The sequence below is a fragment of the Scyliorhinus torazame genome, chromosome 9 (assembly GCF_047496885.1).
Source record: "Scyliorhinus torazame isolate Kashiwa2021f chromosome 9, sScyTor2.1, whole genome shotgun sequence".
Taxonomy (NCBI): domain Eukaryota; kingdom Metazoa; phylum Chordata; class Chondrichthyes; order Carcharhiniformes; family Scyliorhinidae; genus Scyliorhinus; species Scyliorhinus torazame.
In genome coordinates this window covers 238635066-238655006 of record NC_092715.1, presented here as the reverse complement: position 1 = coordinate 238655006, position 19941 = coordinate 238635066, and the positions used below count along the sequence as shown (strand labels likewise).

Here is a 19941-nt window from a genome sequence, read left to right as displayed (position 1 = left end):
TCCCTGACAATCAAACCAGCAGGCTTTCTGTCAGGCAGACTGCAGAACTGGTCACATCTAAATTTAAGGCCCCCGTCTCCCAGATGGTAGATCTTGGGTGCCTGAAAGAAGGATATCAGAAGGGGGAAGTTGGTGTGAAGGAAGGGAGGTGGGGGTGAGAAGCAAGAGACCCATAGTCACATGATAAGCAGCTTGTTTATCAGAATACATAGCACGGTGAGGGTGGGAATGGGCATAGGGCAAGAATACGCCATCACCCTCAATATTCTCAGATACGTGGATGCCATGGGCCTCATCATAGAAAACCATCTCCTCTGTGTGGCACTGGAGATGCAGGCATCCATATCCACCTGCTCTGCTCAGCTCCCTTTTATTGTGTACCGCCTTGTCCTGCCAGAGGACAGAATGACGCCTATGATTGATGAATATCTAGAGGTAATATGCAGCCAATGAGATGTGGAAGTGAGCTTGGCAGCTTTGGTACCTTTATGAGGGTGAGGTGGAGTATCTGGATATTAGGCAAGAATTATAATTAACAGAGTGATCATAGAATCATAGAATTTACAGTGCAGAAGGGGCCATTTGGCCCATCATGTCTGTACCAGCCCTTGGAAAGAGCACCCCACTTAAGCCCATGACTCCACCCTATCCCTGTAATGCAGTAAGCCCACCAAACCCACCTAATTTTTTTGGACACAAAGGGCAATTTAGCATGGCAAATCCACCTAACCTGCACATCTTTGGAATGTGGGAGGAAACCGGAGCAACCGGAGGAAACCCACGCTGACACGGGGAGGACGTGCAGACTCCGCAGACCCAAGCTGGGAATCGAACCTGGGACCCTGGAGCTGTGAAGTAACTGTGCTAACCACTGTGCTGCCATGCTGGTGAGTGCTGGGTTTCTGGTGCATTGATCTGTGTCATGAAATAGCAGAGTACGAAGTCTTACAACACCAGGTTAAAGTCCAACAGGTTTGTTTCGATGTCACTAGCTTTCGGAGTGCTGCTCCTTCCTCAGGTGAATGAAGAGGTCTGTTCCAGAAACATATATATAGACAGATTCAAAGATGCCAAACAATGCTTGGAATGCGACCATTAGCAGGTGATTAAATCTTTACAGATCCAGAGATGGGGTGACCCCAGGTTAAAGAGGTGTGAATTGTCTCAAGCCAGGACAGTTGGTAGGATTTTGCAGGCCAGATGGTGGGGGACGAATGTAATGCGACATGAATCCCAGGTCCCGGTTGAGGCCGCACTCATGTGTGCGGAACTTGGCTATAAGTTTCTGCTCGGCGATTCTGCGTTGTCGCGCGTCCTGACGGCCGCCTTGGAGAACGCTTACCCGGAGATCAGAGGCTGAATGCCCTTGACTGCTGAAGTGTTCCCCGACTGGAAGGGAACATTCCTGCCTGGTGATTGTTGCGCGATGTCCGTTCATTCGTTGTCGCAGCATCTGCATGGTCTCGCCAATGTCATTGTCCGCTTCAATGTCTCATCCACTCCATTCTGGATCACAACGTCTTTACCTTCGACAACAAGTTCTTCATCCAGACGCACGGAACAGCCATGGGGACCAAATTCACACCCCAATACGCCAACATCTTCATGCACAAGTTTGAACAGGACCTACTCACCGCACAGGACCTTCAACTGACGTTATACACCAGATACATCGATGACATTTTCTTCCTTTGGACCCATGGCGAAGAATTACTGAAACGACTACACAATGACATTAATAAGTTCCATCCAACCATCAGACTCACCATGGACTACTCTCCAAAATCAGTTGCATTCTTGGACACACTCGTCTCCATCAAGGACGGTCACCTCAGCACTTCGCTTTACCGCAAACCCACGGATAACCTCACGATGCTCCACTTCTCCAGCTTCCACCCTAAACACATTAAAGAAGCCATCCCTATGGACAAGCTCTCCGTATACACAGGATCTGCTCAGACGAGGAGGAGCATAACAGCCATCTACAGACGTTGAAAGATGCCCTCGTACGAACGGGATATGGCACTCGACTCATCGATCGACAGTTCCAACGCGCCACAGCGAAAAACCGCACCGACCTCCTCAGAAGACAAACATGGGACACAACCGACAGAATACCCTTCGTCGTCCAGTACTTCCCTAGAGCGGAGAAACTACGTCATCTTCTTCACAGCCTTCAACACGTCATTGATGACGATGAACATCTTGCCAAGGTCATCCCCACACCCCCACTACTTGCCTTCAAACAACCGCGCAACCTCAAACAAACCATTGTTTGCAGCAAACTATCCAGTCTTCAGAACAGTGACCACGACACCACACAACCCTGCCATGGCAATCTCTGCAAGACGTGCCAGATCATTGACATGGATACCACTATTACACGTGAGAACACCACCCACCAGGTACGCGGTACATACTCGTGCGACTCGGCCAACGTTGTCTACCTCATACGCTGCAGGAATGGATGTCCCGAAGCGTGGTACATTGGCAAGACCATGCAGACGCTGCGACAATGAATGAACGGACATCGTGCAACAATCACCAGGCAGGAATGTTCCCTTCCAGTCGGGGAACACTTCAACAGTCAAGGGCATTCAGCCTCTGATCTCCGGGTAAGCGTTCTCCAAGGCGGCCTTCAGGACGCGCGACAACGCAGAATCGCCGAGCAGAAACTTATAGCCAAGTTCCGCACACATGAGTGCGGCCTCAACCGGGACCTGGGATTCATGTCGCATTACATTCATCCCCCACCATCTGGCCTGCAAAATCCTACCAACTGTCCTGGCTTGACACAATTCACACCTCTTTAACCTGGGGTTACCCCATCTCTGGATCTGTAAAGATTTAATCACCTGCTAATGGTTGCATTCCAAGCATTGTTTGGCATCTTTGAATTTGTCTATATATATGTTTCTGGAACATCCCTCTTCATTCACCTGAGGAAGGAGCAGCGCTCCGAAAGCTAGTGACATCGAAACAAACCTGTTGGACTTTAACCTGGTGTTGTAAGACTTCGTACTCACCCCAGTCCAACGCCGGCATCTCCACATCATGAAATAGCAGAGTGCTGGAGAAGAGAGGTTCTATGAAGATGCATTCTGTGACATTGAATGCTTGTGGAAGATGGTTAGACTTTATGTGGCACTGCTACCTGGACCTCAAGTCTAGACTTACAGAATTGATCTCCCTGATTATTGCCAATCACTCACTGCCTTCTGAGAGTGCTCCTTCAGGGCATCCACACCCTGTGGGCACTTGGTAACTCTCCTCCTGCCCACCTCCGTCCCTAATGCCCTAAATGTCAAACCCACCATTATGGATTTATCTCGCATTGAAGCGTTGCAATATTTTACGTCGTAGCAATAATTTTGTGCAGCTTCTCTTTAAGACACAGCCTGCCTTTAAGATAAGCAGGCTGGCTGAACCACACATTTGCAACATCCCCGCTGGGCCTACCTGCTGTGAGAAGCAAACGGAGGCAGCGTTCAGGAGAAGCAAGCATCATTGGAGCCATCCAGGCCCATGTGACAATCATTCAGCTGAGGCGGTAACACAACGCTTGTGACTGACCCTGATCTGGACGGACGAGAACAGTTGCAGATGGTAATCTATGCACCCAAGCAACAAGGGTGACCAATTTCTGAGCTCTCGTTTGCAACATTAAATTAAGTTATTATGAAAACAAATATGATGGCTGGAAATCTTTTCAAAGTTTTTGAGAGGTTTGATTGATTTCTTTATTTATTTGCGATTCTTACTTGAAGTTTGAACTTAATTTTACCTCTCACCCTGTTTAAAGACCAATGTGTGCAGCTGGAATTCACAAGGTGCCAGGGTGGAAATGGGCACCAAAATAAATCAGCCAGTTTGACAGAGGATAATATCCATGACAGAGAAATGGTGACTGGGAGGCAATGGTGAAGTGGAGGGTCCAAGGGGAGGGGGCTTCACATCGCAGAAGAATTTTGAAACACTTGTGTCAGAATTAAACCCAAAGGAAGTCTTTTTTTCATTATTTTCTGGACAATATATCATAACCATATATATATAAAGCTGTTCCACAATTGATCATTGTTTAGAAATTCTTTACACAAGGAAAGTTATTTCAGCATCATTTAATCACTCTCATCCACTGTTGCCTATTTTTTAAGCCAACCTCTCTTCTCAAAGTAAAAATAAATACATGGTTTTCCTGCCAAAATGTACCTAAATTTGTGTTCTAAGCTTTATGTTCCATCTTGAAATAATTTTTAAAAAATTTTAGAATACCCAATTCATTTTTTCACAATTAAGGGGCAATTTAGTGTGGCCAATCCACCCACCCTGCACATCTTTGGGCTGTGGGAGTGAAACCCATGCAAACACGGGGCGAATGTGCAAACTCCACATGGACAGTGACCCAGAGCCGGGATCGATCTTGGGACCTTGGCGCGTGAGGCAGCGGTGATAACCACTGCGCCGCTGTGCTGCCATCTTGCAATAATTAAAAAATAAACACATACCTGTTCATAGATTCATAGAATTTACAGTGCAGAAGGAGGCCATTCGGCCCATCGAGTCTGCACCGGCTCTTGGAAAGAGCACCCTACCCAAGGTCAACACCTCCACCCGATCCCCATAACCCAGTCACCCCACCCAACACGAAGGGCAATTTTGGTCACTAAGGGCAATTTCTCATGGCCAATCCACCTAACCTGCACATCTTTGGACTGTGGGAGGAAACCGGTGCACCTGGAGGAAACCAGGCAGACACGGGGAGTATGTGCAGACTCCGCACAGACAGTGACTCAAGCCGGAATTGAACCTGGGACCCTGGAGCTGTGAAACACAGTGCTAACCACTGTGCTATCGTGCCACCCATTTGTTATACCTCAGAGATTAAATGATGGAAACATGGTGATGAAAACAGGACGTTTTCCAAACTGCACACTGTATGGGAATAACAGCAGGGAATCAGCAGGTTTTCGATTGAACCAGTCAATGGTGTTGCTGATTTTCCATAAGAAATTATCCCGATCCAATGTGTCAACTCTGTTACCCTGTCCTTTTATTTCTCTTTCCTTCAACTGCCTGTCAAACCTTTTCCTATATGTTTATATGGGGCTCGATCTGTGGCACAGTGGTTAGCACTGTTGCTTCACAGCACGAGGGATGACTTGGGTTCAATTCCCAGCTTGGGTCACTGTCTGTGCGGAGTCTGCACGCTCTTCCCATTTCTGCGTGGATTTCCTCCGGGTGCTCCGGTTTCCTCCCACAAGTCCCGAAAGATGTGCTTGTTAGGTAATCTGGACATTCTGAATTCTCCCTCAGTGTACCCAAACAAGCATTGTAGTATGGTGCCTAGGGGATTTTCACAGTAACTTCATTGCAGTGTTAATGTAAGCCTACTTGTGACAATAGTGAAGATTATTATTATCTTCTGCTGTACTTTGGGAAATATGATCCTAATCCCGTCACCTCTCCCCACTCCCACAGGACCTCTCAAAGATCAGCCATAATCTCATTGAATGGTGGAACAGGCGCGAGGGACCAGATGGCCTCCTCCTGCTCCTAGTTCTTATGCTCTTATGTGAGGCATGGGGAAGCAAGGTAAGGATGTGCCCATGGCCGGATTAGAGTGTGAAAGTAGAGAGATGGGGTTGAGAAGGCCTACCTCTGTTCTCTGGGATATCATCCCAATCCTCAAGATGGTAGGTGGGCCTCTAGCTCTCACCCTCATTCCCCTTACCAACCCACCCACACCCCATGCCATCCTTTCCCCGATTCCCCCTCCAGGCCCCCATACCCTCACCATTCCCACAGACCCTTCCATAGCTCCTCATCCTGAATGTGAGACCTCCCGAGTCAGGAAGACTTTGAAAATGAATCTCTTACAAACTCCTAAAACTGTCAATCAAACTCACATCCATTCATACATAGAACATACAGTGCAGAAGGAGGCCATTCTGCCCATCAAGTCTGCACCGACCCACTTAAGCCCTCACTTCCACCCTATACCCGTAACCCAATAACCCAATATTCCAATTAAATAGGCACAAAGTTATGAAAATAAACAAATGTTCAGTCAGAAACCACATCAAAGACAGATAGTCCTATCCTCACGAATAAAACAGTCAATCAAACAAAGCTCTTCCTGTGAACAATCCATACTGTACTCAGAGAATTAACAGTCTTTGACATTAAGCCAATCATTTACAATGGTCCCAGCTACGTCAACAAACCATTAGAGCTCAATACAATGGACCCTTTTGTAATGGAAGTAACAGATGGATAGGTTTTTTTCCAATGCAACAGCAGATGATCTGTCAGTCATAGGAATCCATGAGCTGAGGACTCGTATATTTTTCCCTAACTTTTAGCACCCTGGGCTTTGAAGTCACTATTAAGATCATGGCAACTGGCTTACCTTTTCAATAGTGTTGAATGCATAACCCAACTTTCTGCATTTCAACATTTACACAATGCTGGTCAATGTAACAAGCAACTTACTTTTTCAGCCCAGAGGTTTATGATAAATAACTGCATTAAAAACACATCTAACTTATCATCTAACACATCTAACTTAAAATGACAGTGGAGGCTGTCAAGACATTTTAAATGTACCTGTCAGAATGTTCCCGAATCCTCAGCAGGCTTCGCCCAAGGCTCACGAATTGACTTACCTGACACAATTCCCACAGGCCTGAAAATCACTTCTGTTGTGACAAAAATAACGTGGGACATGAAATTTAAAATTCTCTATGGCCTTTGTAATGGCACCCCAGGCCTCACAGGATTTGTGTGCGGGGTTGCAACCCGATAATTTTCCCGTTGAGGGGAATCTGGCAGGGTCAGGAATGGAGTGGGAATGTTAAAATTGTACCTGAGACGGACTTCATTCCACCAAAATCAAACTGTTACCAGGAATGTGCGGGAGGGAAATATCTGGCCCATGGACTCTAATTTCACTCACTTCATTAGTATATTTCATTACCCTCGAAGTTGGTATTGCTCTCGGTCCTCCGTCTCCTAAATTTATCTTACATTTATGTCCTGAAGTTCTTGATTTCTTTACAACTAGAAACAGTTTGTTTCCCATTAAGTCTACTCAATTATCTCAATTTCAAATTGCTCATTTGTTAGTGCAGAACTTGGGTATTGCTGAAAAAAGAGACATTTTATCAAAGATTTTTTTATCTCACAAGCATCAGGACAAATGCAAGAATGCCAAATTTCGAAGAGGTAACAATTTATCCTGCAAGTGAAAAGGGTGTTGATTGGTTGGCAAGTCAACTTTGATTGGTTGAAGCATTGACATGGAGAATGCAGAAGGGAAACATTGTTCTTTTGTTTAATTCAAAAAAGATACAATGCTTTGACATGTTTATTTTGCCTGCAGAGGACAGAATCCTGTGCACAAATATATATATAGTGCCATGCTTGCTCTATGATATATATCTATAAAATATATTCATATACAGGGAACTGTCCTCTGAAGATAAAAGGAACATATCCAGGCACTGTGCCTTTTTTGAATTAAACAAAAGCATGGGGCCAATAGCTCCCTGGTCCATTCCCCTTGGGAAAACCGCGAACATCTACCAAGTCAAATGGCCACACCAGTGATAAATTGGACCAGTGTGAATCACAACTAGGTACAATAGACATGCAGCTGGCAGATTGCACTTCAGACATGACTTTGAGATTTGTGTGCACGGTGGCCTCTTAGAATTGACTGCACTAGGTTTGTGGCTACTCTGACTCTGTGCTAAGGCAGCTCAGGCAAGACCAGCGGAAAAGTAAGGGGGGAGAGGATCTGTAAGGAACGTGCTTGACTTGGGAGAGGTGTAGTAAAAATAGACAGAGGAAAGGGAAGAGGCTAGATTACACATACACGTATGACTTGAGGGGGGATGTTGTCTGACTAGAGCACATGAGGGAAAGACACATTATTGGAGGTGGCGGGGGATTGGGAGGTGAAAGGAAGAAGGGGCTAGAAAGCAAAGACAGCTATGGGGCTGTGCGCACCATGCCACAAGGCTATGCCTGGTATACATGTCCTGGTTTCAGTTCAGGTAGTGGAAGGGCCTGTCCATGCTGTATCAGTAGCCAACATAATTATGTGTAGGGCATTGTCAGTCCCTCACATAGTGCTTGGATTGGTAGCTTGATACTGGGCTGCAGATGGCACAGTCACAATCAAGGGAAGCATCTGCAGCCTGTAAATGAGCAACTGTTAACTAAGCAGGGGGGGGCACTCTAATGGGGAGGTGGGACGGTGGGGACGGGCAGTGGCTGTTTTTGGTAGTGACAGAGGAGGGGTCAGTTTGGTATATGGAGAATGGGGACATCGGAAGGAAATGGTTTATGGGGGGTGTTGTGGGTCAGGACAGGGATATCCACAAGAATTATTATGGTCTCCAGGGGTAAAAGGTAGGACAGAGAGTGAGAGGAGGGAGGAATGCTCTTCCAGGATGATAGGAGGAGCTTGGATAGTGATGGGGGAAACTGGAAGCTGGTCTCATAACAAAAGTGGAGCAGCACCATTTCAGCAGCTGATGGAATGACCCAGTTGAAAAATAATCGAGGAATGGTATTGCGCGTTCTTGCAAGAATTCATACCAGCTTGGAGCTCATTGATTGGTTTTGAGTGATTATTAGTCCCTCTCATAGGAATGCTCAAAACTCAGAAGCATTCAACTACAATGAGGCAAAGGCTAAAAGTATATATGCAAAATGTCCCCAAAACGTCTGCACATTACAGCTAATAGGGTCAGACATTATATGACGCAACGGTTAGTCATTAGATCAGTGAAAGGCTGGGCTCTATGCTACTCCAGAGCAGCCAGCCTGTCAGTGCCTGAGTGAGGCTGGTAATGCCTGGCTGTACTCATACTGATCTTTGTGGAAGTGCTGTCATGCCTGGGTCATTTGTGGGGTGTGATGTACGGTTTCTGTAACACTGTACCCTTGTCATCATGTAAGGTGATGTCCCCTTTAAGACCGGACTTGGAATCCTGGGGGACTCCGCCTCCGGCTCCGCCCATCTGGGAGCCGTATATAAGGGGCCGCCTTGTGGGCGGCACCCAGTTAGCACCCGTCTCGGCACCAGCTTATTAAAGCCTTCTTTACCGTTTACACTCTAATCGTCGTTATTGAGGGTACAACAGGGGGGGTCAGTTTCCATTGATCCTTGGGCTGGGCTAAAGCTGCCAGGGAGTATCTGGGGATGCAATGCCTTGAATGAGGCAGCCCAACATCTTCACAATGACTCCCTGGCTTTGTGCTGGAAGGTGATCCTTGCAGGGCTACGTTCAGTAATGTCTTTGTTCAACTTTCCCAGAGACGAGGAGTGTAGAATGGATGCAGCAAGCAACGCTGCCCTCTTCAAGACCCTCATGAAAATGAGGGGGATACGAAGGGCTTGCCGCTGTCAAGCAGGGCAAAGGGAACAGCCTCACCCTGAGGAACATGAGCCAGTAAGGCCCCCTCAAGACCCAGAAGCTGAGGCAGAGGGGTCATTACCATGGAAGCATTTGGCATAATCCAGGGTTTACTGAAGATGCCTCTCATACTCGTAGATTTGCGAGAGACTGTGCCGGAGATGCCGTTGCTTGTCATGGGATGTAGAGATACCATCGGTCACAATCTGCAGAAGGATCTGATGTTGCATGGTCTGGGAGGCTATCTATTGCCAGTGGTTCTAATGGTGACCGCTCCAATCAACTTTCTTGAGAGTACCTCATTCCAGGCGTCTATTGGGGTTGTCTGCAAAATATCACAATCCTCTGCTCATAAGATAATGAATGCCCTATTAAGTAAAGTATACACTTTCATCCAGTTCTCCCTGGATGATACCAGATAGGCTGCCAGTTTAGTGGGATTTACAATGAACTCTGACTTTCTACACATGCTGGACGCCATCGACTGCAAAAATTAGGCTTTGAGAACTCCCTGGCAGCTCGCACAAAGATTCATTAATACCTGGAGCCAGCAAAAGCAGATAATACGGGTTTGTGCGAGATACCCTGGGAGCTCACGTTAGTCTTACATCTCGAGTCAGTTTCCAAAGATCTTCAAGGGCCCTCCGCACATCCAAGGGTGGCTCATCAGTGACAAAGGCTAACTCAAAAGACATTGTTAATGACCCCTGTTCAGCAACACAAAGCAGTGCTTCAAAGGAGAGGTACAATGTGACACATTCTCCTTGACGTGCTCCTTGATTGAGCTGATGTATTTCCGATGACTGGAACTGTTGGACTGTGCTTTCCAGCATTGGAGAGAGTGTCCCAGACCATCATGCTTTGCTGCACTCTGCACAAACTGGCATTCCAAAGGGGAGATGAGTTGCCATGTAGCGAGGTGGTGGAGTTTCACATCTTCTCTGGTGAATAGGGAGCCAAGAGGTATGAACTCAATAAGGCGAGGATGTTGAGGCCACAGAGGAAGAGGCCATAACATGGGCCAGACATTCGTATAGCCACAAGGTTTCAGGACGATGAAGGTGAGTAGCTCATATGAGTCTCTTTCACCTGTGCCCTCGATGCAAACTCAACATTAACACCTTCTTTGCTATCCTCAGCATCTCAAAGAAGGACATCTATCTCAAAATGACTGGTCGTAATATTGCATGATGATGGATTCATTCTTTGTCGGCTAGGCAGCCTTTGGAGCCTGTGGCCTTTCTTTTTGGAGATAAGGGGCGTCATTCTACGACCCCCCGCCGGGTCGGAGAATGGCCGTTGGCCGCCGTGAATCCCGCCCCCGCCCCCGCCGAAGTCTCCGCTCCCGGAGATTGGGCGGGGGCGGGAATCCAGCCGCGCCGGTTGGCGGGACCCCCCGCTGGATTCTCCGGCCCGGATGGGCCGAAGACCCGCCCAGGAATTGCCTGTCCCGCCGACGTAAATCAAACCTGGTATTTACCGGCGGGACCAGGCAGCGTGGGCGGGCTCCGGGGTCCTGGGGGGGGGGGCGCGGGGCGATCTGACCCCGGGGGGTGCCCCCACGGTGGCCTGGCCCGCGATCGGGGCCCACCGATCCGCGGGCGGGCCTGTGCCGTGGGGGCACTCTTTCCCTTCCGCCTCCGCTACGGCCTCCACCATGGCGGAGGCGGAAGAGACTCTCCCCACTGCGCATGCGTGGGAAACTTTCGGCGGCCGCTGACGCTCCCGCGCATGCGCGGGGAAACTGACAGCGGCCGCTGACGCTCCCGCGCATGCGCCGCATTTCCGCGCCAGCTGGCGGGGCAACAAACGCCATTTCCGCCAGCTGGCGGGGCGGAAATCCCTCCGGCGTCGGCCTAGCCCCTCAATGTTGGGGCTAGGCCGCCAAAGATGCAGAGACTTCCGCACCTTTTTGCCGGCGCGATGCCCGTCTGATTTGCGCCGGCTTTGGCGCCAGTCGGCGGGCATCCCGCCGTTGGGGGAGAATTTCGCCCAAGAATTCCAACAGCATGCGTGGTGAAAAAATTTGACATAGTGCTGTCTTTTCAAGCATCACACCAACATTTCACTGCCTATGGCCACTTTTAGCAGGCAGGAGCAGCATTGAAAAGCTCAGTACACTCATCAATCATTGGAATCCGGACTGTGGCTTCTTGCACAGGCCGTTCCTCATGCAAGAATAATGTTCTGGCCTCATCCTCATGCTGAGACCCCAGCAGAGATTGTTCTTTAGAATGTTGTGATCTGCTCCTCTCAGTTATAAATGTGAGCCTGTGGGTCAGGTCACCTTGGTGTGCACACAGAGAGCATCAGCAACACTATCGTCTGTTCATTGACAAGCACTCAGACCCAGCGTTTATATGGAGCTTTCCAAGTTAACCTCCAGCATTGCCTTGGCATCTCTGGCCCCGAAAATGTCGACACGGCATTTAGGCATTGCTTAGTAACTTCATTGATAAGAATGAGCACATATCAAATGTAGTGGGGCTTCGGTCTGATCCCACTTGAGGCCCCCACATTTTCAGTCCAGCAGTTTCAGATACGCACAAGGAAACCTAGGGCACTGGTGGCATTTTCCCCATCAGATAACCATGTTGATCGTCCGTCGGAGAGCTAGCTCAGGGATTCTGTCAAGTCAGGGATTCTAGCTAGCCAGATGCTGACAGCAAAACGAGGATCCTCCCATTTAATAGTCTGACATCTGGGGCCTAGACACACACCTCTAATCGCGCATAGGTATGGCTGTCCGGCAGGTATTTTGGGAGTCACCTCTTCCTAGCTAGGTTCATAGCTCTGCATCAGTAGGTTGGAGATTGGGAACTAATATAGGGGTGAAATTTAACTATACACATGGTCATAAATCACATTACAGCTCGCCATTAGTGCCCAAGATTCCCAATTATTACCTGAAATATTGCCCACACTCAAGCCTGACAGATAATCCTTGGAGGCGATTGAAAGATGCACTGAGTTAGATTGACTCCAATGTGGGTCACCATTAAAACCTATATAAAACTTACAGTGTAGCAGTATCAGGAGAATAAACCAATCTGCTAAACCTGTTCACTTGAGGCCCATGATATGATCCTCAGACATCAGTCGAAGACCTGCATTGCCCAACCACCATGTTGATAGAGCAACATACTTTTCTCATGTCAGTGCTGTGGACAGAAAGGTGGTTCATTGTACTGAGGTTGTGCGAGACACCAGACCTGGAACAATCAATGGGACATAAATGCAGAGCGGGGGTGGGGGGATAGCATCTGCTACATCTGTATGACCTTGGAACTTTACATCAGATAGAAGAGCCATTCACTAGGTGAGAATTTTGGATATTTACAGATGTGCAAAATATATACAGTGAGTGGACACCCATATCACCTTTGTGCTGTCAATACTTCTTAATTTGTTTCTTCCCCACCTCTACATCTAGGTGCTTCCATGACATCTACAGAAAATGTAGAGGCAGCTTGCTGACTGCAATGAACTGCTGTCTGTGAAGACCTTGGGGGGGGGGTCCTCCAGAGGGCCAAGGCCTGGAGGACCCCACCCTGCTTTGGGTCTCCTGCTGTGATGCAGGTGCATCGTCCTTGGCCTGAGCAGCTGGAGTTGCTGGGGTCACAGAGTAGAGGGGGCTTGGAGTGGCTGGACAGCCCATGAGAGTCAATTAACCCTGAGTGTGCGACTAATGCTTCACATCCCTGTGGGTGCCCAAGGGCCTCCCACTGACTCCCTGGGGAGAAGAGGGTCCTGGAGGGAGGTTAAGATGCCCCGACCCCCTTTCACACAGCCACTGAATGATCCCACTCATGGCTATACCGATGGTGTGCAGGTCCATGTGCATACCTGCCACAAAGTGCTGGACCATGGTCTGCATCATGGTCGCCAGCATTCCAATGGTGAGATCGATGTGTCTGACACCAAATCAGACAGAACTGCTCCATCCTCTATCTGCCGATATCCTTTGACGATTATGCCTGATGTTTCCTTCATTGCAGTTCTAACCCCTCTTTGAGGGTGAATTCTAGAGGCTCATCACTAGACTCAGACACAGCATAAACCTGACCTTCAGCAGGCCTCCATTTGTTGGCTGTCACTGTCTCCGCTGTTTTGGACCAGAGTCTCTGTATGGCTTCACAGCGCCAGGGTCCCAGGTTTGATTCCCAGTTAGGGTCACTGTGCGGAGTCTGCACGTTCTCCCCGTGTCTGCGTGGATTTCCTCTGGGGGCTCCGGTATCCTCCCACAAGTCCCGAAAGACGTGCTGTTAGGTAATTTGGACAGTCTGAATTCTCCCAGGTGTACCCGAACAGGCGCTGGAATGTGGCGACTAGGGGCTTTTCACAATTACTTCATTGCAGTGTTAATGTCAGCCTACTGGTGACAATAAAGATTAAAAATCTACAAAAAGATGGGGAACCTCAAGCCTGCTCTAAAACTAAGTCCCACCGTTGTGTGTGCTTGTGCGCTGGTGGGAGAATGCCGGTGACTGCAGTGATGGCCCTACATCTAGCGGGTCCTCAGGATCTTCATCTGAGGTGGTGTGGGGCTGATTGGATGGCTGGAGGTGTGCCGCCTGCATTTCTTACTGGTGGTTGGGATGGAGGGAAAAGATAATTAGTGATTGGCTGGAAAGTCACCTACATTAAAGAGTACTCACAGTTTTGGTGGGTGGACAAAGATAAGTGGAGGGGCCTCACAGACTTGTTGGAAGACGCCCATCCCACCTTCAGCGCAGGAACTGCCCCAAATGGTGAGTGACCTGAATTGTGTATTCCCCCTCCATTCTGGGATTTCTCCCTGTTGTTGAGGGCATTCTTGTCCTGCATAAAGATGGACAGATAGCGAGCAGGACAGATGCAAAGCATATGGGAAACATGTCTGTGTGCGCTTGGGCTCAAGACACGACTTGTGCAGGATTTAACAACAGGTGAAGATGTAAAAGTGTGCGTGAGGGAATCAGTGATGATGTCACTTGTGGTGGTAATGTGTGAGATCCCTGTGGACTGTAACCCTGGAAATGCCTGAGAACCGAAGGAGAGTGTGAGTTCATATTGACGAGAAGGTTTACTTACACTGGCAGAGTGGATGAGATTATTCATCCTCTTCCTGCCCTGGATAGAGGTCTTTTTCCGAGGAATGCAGGGGCTGACCGCACTGGCGACCTGCACCCAAGCCTTGGTAGTGAGGTTGGGGGACCTCCGGCTTCCACCATGGGGGTAAAGGACCTCCCAGTAGTTCTCAGCTGCCTGGAAGAGTGCCAGCAGTGTCTTGCTGCTGAACTTTGGAGCATGAGGCCTGTCTCTTCTGGAGAGCATCACTCGCCAGAACAAGTCATAGGCTGGAGAGAGTGAATGTGTGTGTGGGTTGAAATAAGGCGCCAGGAAATATGAGCTGGTGAGCTAACGGTGGAGCTGACAAATTCCAGCCCGCCCCACCAAGAGATACAATGTGCTGCTTATGTATGCATGCTTATTGAGATGAAAAGCGGACTCCCTGCCACGCCGGCCGGCCGGCGACCCTGACAACTTTCCCACCTGCCGCTGCACTTAGTTTCCAGAACGTTAAATTTATTCAGCTGGAAAGTGTATCATATCAACCCAAAAAATTAAGTAAAAACATTGGCTCGCAATAAAAAATGTATTGTGCCTGAAATTAGGAAATACACCTCGCCCATGATGTACCAACAATTACCACGACACAAAAATGGTGGAACAATCGAGGCTTTATTGAACAAGATGTTGTGCCTCCTGTTGCTGGAACCAGAATGGCTGCAGCGCAGGAGAGCACACACATTTATATGCTGGCGGAGCTAGCAGGCAGGGATTTACCGTCGTACCTGTAATATCCGGGCAGTGCCATAATGTATACAATATACCACTAGTGGTGTTTACCACATTCACCCCCTGTTAAAGAAAGAGTCCGCCGGGGATGACCGAAACATTACAAATTAAGTCTGTCGGGGGCTTTGACCCTCCGCCGCGATCACCTCAGTCCCGGTGGTGATGTGGGCGCCGACCTCGTCACCTGCGACTCCGGGAGCGTGTTGTCCTCGTCTTCGTCACGCCTGAGTGGATCCAGTGGGAGGACGGATCCTGTTGGGGTGGGGGCTGCGGTGAAGTTCGCTGGAGGGAGGATGAGTGGCGCAGGGGTGAATGAGGCAACCGGGGGAAAAGGAGCAGTGTCAGGTAGTGGGTCGTGGGTGGGGACCCAGCGAGTGCCAGGTCCCGGAGGGAGACAGTGTCTTGGCGCCCGTCGGGGTCTGCCACGTAGGCGTACTGCGGGTTTGCATGTAGGAGGTGGACTTTCTCGACCAGGGGGTCCGATTTATGGCTCCGCACATGCTTCCGAAGGAGGACGGGTCCAGGAACTGTCAGCCATGTTGGGAGCGAAACCCCGGAGGTGGACTTCCTGGGGAAGGCAAACACACGTTCATGAGGGGTCTCATTAGTGACGGTGCAGAGGAGCAACCGGATGGAGTGGAGCGCGTTGGGAAGGACCTCCTGCCAGCGGGAGACCGGGTGAATTTTCGACCGCAGGGCCAGAAGGACGGCCTTCCAGACCGTCCCGTTCTCCCTCTCCACCTGCCCGTTTCCCCGGGGGTTGTAGCTGGTCGTCCTGCTCGAGGCGATGTCCTTGCTGAGCAGGAACTGACGCAGCTCATCGCTCATGAAAGAGGATCCCCGATCGCTGTGGATGTAGGTGGGGAAACCGAACAACGTGAAAATGCTGTGCAGGGCTTTAATTACCGTGGCAGAAGTCATGTCGGGGCATGGGATGGCAAAGGGGAACTGGGAATACTCATGAATAACATTGAGGAAGTACACATTGCGGTCGGTGGAAGGGAGGGGCCCTTTGAAGTCCATGCTGAGGCGTTCAAAGGGGCGGAAGGCCTCAACCAGGTGTGCTCTATCTGGCTGGTAGGAGTGCGGCTTGCACTCTGCGCAGACTTGGCAGTCTCTGGTGATGGTCCTGACCTCCTCAATGGTGCACATGATGGATGTTTGTGCTACTGACTGCGGGCTCTGTCTGTCTCAGAGGCTGCATCCCGAATGAGCGGGAAAACTAGTGCCCTCTGTCTTTATAGTGACCGTGCCCTAACTGGTGATTGGCTGCTGTGTTGATTGGTCTTGCAGTGTGTCAGTCAATGTGTGTCTCTGTACCATCATATACTGATGTGTATATTATGACGCCATAGACTTTACTTCAGGAGATCTGGAAGGTCTTTTGAAAATAATCATTTACAAAATGGCAGCTCTCCTTCCCTTGTACATATATTTTTATGAAATTAAAATGCAACAATAAGAATTTTTCTTACCTTACTTAGAGTTTATCTATTTCTTCAACCCCTATCAGGCGAGGCTGGTCAAAATAGTCATTATCTACCTGTAGAAAAAAGTAAAAAGAAATAAACATTAATAATGATGTGTATCTTTTAAGTCATTCCATCATAGTACGTAACCAGATTATATGTTGCACTCGACTTTCTGTCATGCAAAGTTGAAAATTCTTAAAACTTCCCATGTGAGTTTACTTTTGAATGATTTGGCTCAGTCGGTAGTTCTCTCATCTGAGTTAAGGCTATGGGTTCAAGCCCCAGTCTAGCGACATGAGCATATAATCTAGGGTAATAAATAGTTCAGTGAAGCACTGACAAGAGATGCAACATTTACTCGAGCAACCAATACTGAATGCAACAATCTGGTAATATATTTAATTATCATCTACAAACCGGCTGCTGCATTTTGGCACTCCTGTGGAATGAGCCTTATTTCCGCCATGAACCTAACATTTAAAATCGAGCACTGGAAATAAAGAAGTAAGTGATCAGGTTGGCTCAGTTGGCTGGGTGGCTGGTTTGTGATGCAGTGCAAGCCCAACAGTGTGGGTTCAATTTCCATATTGGCTGAGATTATTCGTCCTTTATCCCTTGCCTGAGGTGTGGTGATCCTCAGGTTAAATCACCACCAGTCAGCTCTCCCCTTTGAGGGGAGCCTATGGTCATCTGGGACTATGGCAACTTTACTTTTATTTACAACACTCTTTAAACACCAAGGGCTGGATTTTACGATTTGGAGACTATGTCTTGACGTCTGCGTAGGAACAGTGGCGTTTTAGGACCAAATAAATGGGGCAAAACAACCACCGATCCTCTGTCTGGTGGGGGGCTAGCAGGCACGCAGTGTAGAGCACACTGCTCTAGCTGCAGATACGGCTGGAGTATTGCCGGGTCCGCGCATGTGCATGGCGGTGGCCTGCAGCGGCCGCGCCGTGCAATATAGCGCCGGCCGCCCCCGGACACGGCCAGCCAAATAGTGCCCCCTTTGGCCAGGTTCGCCACTCCCGGACCACCCCACACCAGTGCTCCCAGGGCCTTCTTGGAGTACCTAGGAAAGGGCAATAAATGGCTGCATTGGCAGCAAAACTTGCATTCTACGAATGTAAATGAATAAAAAGATTTGGACAGAAAAATATTTTGCAGAGAGGGCTTGTGCACAGACGTGAAAAGCTCGTTCAGGCTTTCAAGTCGATTTAAATTAGGACTGTAGCTACCTAAAGTGGCCATCTGCCGATTTAATATGGCGAACGGCAAAGGCTGATGGGAAAGTCAGCCAACAAGACAAAAACCAGCAGCTGCAGGTTTGCTGTGTATTTACCTCTGCAAAAACCAGACAACATCGATACCAGTGGCCATCAGCATAACAAAGTAACAGCCATCTGCATACTGATGAGCAATCCCCGGGGACATTAAGTAACATTTTGACACACAAAGCAAAGCCAGACCCCTCGGCGCCAGCAGGAGCCAACACAAAGGAGGTGAACGAGCACCTCAAGACCGCCCATCAATCAGGGAACCGCTCCAGTATTGGAGAAAATCGAACCAAGCGATTGGGACAAAGTCCAATCACTTGGGACCAGGTACAGAGTCCGCCCCGAAAGGCGGGAAGCCCCTGGGGACTATAAGAGTTGAGCCCCAAGTTCAAATCGCTCTCTTCACTCTTCAGCAGCTCCTCTTCAGCTCTTCTTCCTGCCCGGGTCACCCAGCAACACGAATCAACATTGACCGTGACCGGTGCAGTGACTCCAGTGATCATCAAAATCGTAAGTCTTAATTCAACGCTTGCTATGAGATAGACGCTCCTAGCTACCAATCCGTACCAAATTTGAATCCCGCAGACTCAGAACCCGAACGAAAGGCCATTTGTTCCCCTGACCTGGTGGGCCAGTCCGAAGTTAAGTATAGGCCTGTTAGTTACAGAAGTAGCTTAGACGTAGAATTTGTGCATGAATAGCGATTACTGTGTATAATAAATGTGCTTTGATTTAAATCTTACATAGAATTTACATAGAATTTACAGTGCAGAAAGAGGCCATTCGGCCCATCGCGTCTGCACCGGCTCTTGGAAAGAGCACCCTACCCAAGCCCACACCACCCTATCCCCATAACCCAGAAACCCCACCCAACACTAAGGGCAATTTTGGACACTACGAATCGGTGTATTGGGTTATTGATCATTACTCGGACTTGAACCTCGTGGTGGTATCATAAAGATACCTGGCAACTCGAGAGCAAAGGTAATAAAACAGAGCAATTGAACCAAGGAGAAAATCAGCAACATGACAAAGCTGCAGAATGCACCTGGAGCACTGATCGGTGATCCAAATGCCCACCACTATTTGAAAAGGCTTTTCGGAGGCACATTTGGTCAAATAAAACACAATTTATTGCTTGACGAGTCTCTTCAAAATAGAATTATCCTTCATCACAGGACGTCATACAACTTGACCTCCAATGTCCAAACTGTTGAGCAAAATGCCCTGGACCCTAGCCATGTTTTTTGCCATAAAACAAGGACAACATTGAGGGTTGCCATAGGTGCTGCAGTCACTAGATAATCCACAGCCGTGCCTTCGGTGTTCTTCAAGCATGTTGTACATTCTGCTCTTGGAGCATTGTAAGGTACTTAAATAAACTGATATTGTGCTATAGGTAAATGTCAGGTCATCATGCCGAATATACTGGCACTAGCTAATGCCCTGAGCCTATACTGCTCCCTTACCCCAAATCCAATTTGTGCGGCACAAACATCTGAAGGACACCTTATACTATTCTACTGTGAGTTGTTTTTAAAAAATATATATTTATTCAAATTTTTCAACAAATTTTCAACGAAACACCCCCCAACAAAAAGAAAGAAACAAGAACACAACAATCAGAAATTATACATTGGATTTGCCCCAAATACAATAACCCCCCATATAACATTTAAAAACACAAATAGGGAAACCCCCCCCCACCTTCACCCAAACGCCACCCCAAAAGAACCCCCCCCTCCCCCCCCTCCCCCCCCCCGCCCTTGGGCTGCTGCTGCTGCTGACCTCCTCCTAACCCTCCGCGAGATAGTCTAGAAACGGTTGCCACCGCCTGAGGAACCCTTGCACAGACCCTCGCAAGGCAAACTTTATCCTCTCCAGCTTGATGAACCCTGCCATGTCATTGATCCAAGCTTCCACACT

General features: G+C 48.6%; 1 protein-coding gene across 24 annotated transcripts in view; it reads right to left on the bottom strand.

The window, feature by feature from the left end:
- The window catches only part of LOC140429768 (receptor-type tyrosine-protein phosphatase delta-like), a 3491723-nt gene that overhangs the window by 2435930 nt on the left and 1035852 nt on the right, over positions 1 to 19941 (bottom strand). For all 24 annotated transcript variants that reach the window (XM_072517184.1, XM_072517188.1, XM_072517191.1 and 21 more), the window contains exon 3: positions 16742 to 16809. The gene's annotated coding sequence lies outside the window, so the exon portion shown is untranslated. The remainder of the gene's footprint in view (positions 1 to 16741; positions 16810 to 19941) is intronic.